The sequence below is a fragment of the Paramormyrops kingsleyae genome, chromosome 7 (genome assembly GCF_048594095.1).
Source record: "Paramormyrops kingsleyae isolate MSU_618 chromosome 7, PKINGS_0.4, whole genome shotgun sequence".
In the NCBI taxonomy this organism is placed as follows: domain Eukaryota; kingdom Metazoa; phylum Chordata; class Actinopteri; order Osteoglossiformes; family Mormyridae; genus Paramormyrops; species Paramormyrops kingsleyae.
Genome location: NC_132803.1, coordinates 34223455 through 34226326, shown reverse-complemented (window position 1 = coordinate 34226326; position 2872 = coordinate 34223455).

Genomic DNA, 2872 nt, shown 5'->3' with positions numbered 1-2872 from the left:
AGTGACGTCACCGGGACGAGCGCTTTCTCACTCGAAATTACACAAACAGACTAGTAAGCGGAGAGGCGGGGGACATAGGGGTGCTGGGGGCGTTTGGGAACGCGAAATGTCATTGCCTCATAACTACTACCTCAGTAGTTACACTGACAAATGATGTTTGTAGAATGGAACTATATATATATATATATTTCTTTTTTTTTCCCACATAGAGATTTAAACCTGATGTATAGATAGTCATCACGTCCTATCATGAATATATATAAAATCACTATCAGTACAGAATGATCAAATCAAAGAAAAAAATCATAAAGTGAAGCCAACTGATTAAATATGCGTAAATGTATAAAACATTTAACATGAGGGTTTCAGGGCTTCCTTCACACAAAAGGAAATTACTAATTTTGTACAATTAGAAAGAGCAAAACCACAAATAAATGTAAACACGGAATGATGTTATTTGCTCATCTGAGTAGTTAATCTACCGCCCATATTTCCTATTCTTTTCTCTTGGTGTTTTTTGTGGTTTCTGGTGTTCCTAGAGAAGAATTGTCATACACATAATCAAACATGTTAACAAGCACTTGCTTATTAGGTGGTTTTTGATTAATTTTGACCCTATATTCATTTGAATAGTGTCATCCATCCATCCATCCATCCATCCATCCATTTATGTATCCATTTTCTGTAACCACTTGTCCTGTTCTGAGTCGAGGGGGTCCTGAGCCAATCCCAGAGGCTACAGGCACCATGTACTGTTGTTCTACCAAAAACATATTTAGAAGGGGCCTCAAAGTGTCCATGTTATTATGTCATCAGACTGCAGAATTATTTTGGTTGGATACAAATGTGACATTCACTCACTAGGCTTTCTCATCACCAATTTTTTCTTTGTTATTTCCATTTTTAAAACTAACCCAACATCACTGGCTTTTGTTTTCAGGTGGGAAGATCCTGTTCACATCCTTCACTTCCTCAGATAACTCATCTTCATCATTATTATTTACTTCCTGTCACGTCCATTATAATGTTCATCCCATTAATTTTTTTCCACACGTCTAATCTGTTTTCTGACATTTTACAATAATAAACCTACATGCCGATATTGAAAAGCTATAAATTAGATGCATAATTAGAATCTGTGCCATCCACTAAATATTCATTTAACATCTATTTATATTTAAACAAAGATTACAAGAACAACAAAACATACTCTCTTGGGGCCTCACACCTTCATTGTTATTCATATAACAGGTCACATGATATGACCTAGATTTCCTAGGACCCAAAGCCCCTGCAATTAGATCCCCTTTAATTATGTCTGAAACTACTTTTGTGTTTTGTTGTCTTAGGAGAATGTTAAGAAAATAAAAAGGTGAATAGGTACATGTTACTAATGTGTGTATAATTAGATCATTTTAGGCACCATATATGTGTGTAAAATTTTATACACATACACCACAGATAAATATAATGAATATATATATTGTGTCATTGCAATTATATTTGTGAATTATATTTGTTGATCTGATCTGATGGTGGGCAAGCAACATATTGGAATATGCTATGAAATTTGTAGCATTGTGCATATACAGTTGTGGCCAAAAGTTTTGAGAACACACGTACTGGTTTCCCCAAAGTTTGCTGCTTCAGTGTTAGTAGATCTTTTTCAAGATGTTTCTATGGTGTACTGAAGTATAATTTAATGCATTTCATAAGTGTCAAAGACTTTTATTGACAATTACATTAAGTTTATGCAGAGAGTCAATATTAGCAATGTTGGCCCTTCTTTTTCAAAACCTCTGCAATTCGCCCTGGCATGCTGTCAATCAACTTCTGGGCCAAATCCTGACTAATAGCAGCACATTCTTGCATAATCAATGCTTGGAGTTTGTCAGAATTTGTGGGTTTTTGTTTGTCCACCCGCCTCTTGAGGATTGACCACAAGTTCTCAATGGGATTAAGATCAGGGGAGTTTCCTGGCCATGGACCCAAAATGTCGATGTTTTGTTCCCCGGGCCACTTAGTTATCACTTTGCCCTATGGCATGATGCCCCATCATACTGGAAAAGGCATTGTTCATCACCAAACTGTTCTTGGATGGTTCAGATAAGTTGGTCTTGGTGGATGTTTTGGTAACATTCTTTATTCATAGCTGTGTTCTTAGGTAAAATTGTGAGTGAGCCCACTCCCTTGGCTGAGAAGCAACCCCATGCATGAATGGTCTCAGGATGCTTTACTGTTGGCATGACACAGGACTGATGGTAGCGCTCACCTTTTCCTCCCTGGACAATCTTTTTTTCTGGATGCCCCAAACAACCAGAAAGGGGATTCATCAAAGAAAATGACTTTACCCCAGTCTTCAGCAGTCCAATCTCTGTATCTTTTGCAGAATATCAGTCTGTCCTTGATGTTTTTCTTGAAGAGAAGTGGCTTCTTTGTTGCCTTTCTTGACACCAGGCCATCCTCCAAAAGCCATCACCTCACTATGCGTGTAGATGCACTCACACAAACATGCTTGCTGCCGTTCCTGAGGAATCTCTGCACTGGTGGTGCCCACACCTCAATCAACTTTAGGAGACGGTCCTGGCGCTTGCTGGATTTTCTTGGGTGTGATGAAGCCTTCTTCACCTCTCTTCTTGAAGTTCTTGATGATCCGATAAATGGTTGATTTAGATGCAATCTTACTAGCAGCAATATCCTTCCCTGTGAAGCAATAATGACTGCACGTGTTTCCTTGCAGGTAACCATGGTTAACAGAGGAAGAACAACGATTTCAAGCACCACCCTCCTTTTAAAGCATCCAGTCTGCTATTCTAACTCAATCAGCATGACAGTGTGATCTCCAGCCTTGTCCTCATCAATGCTCTCACCT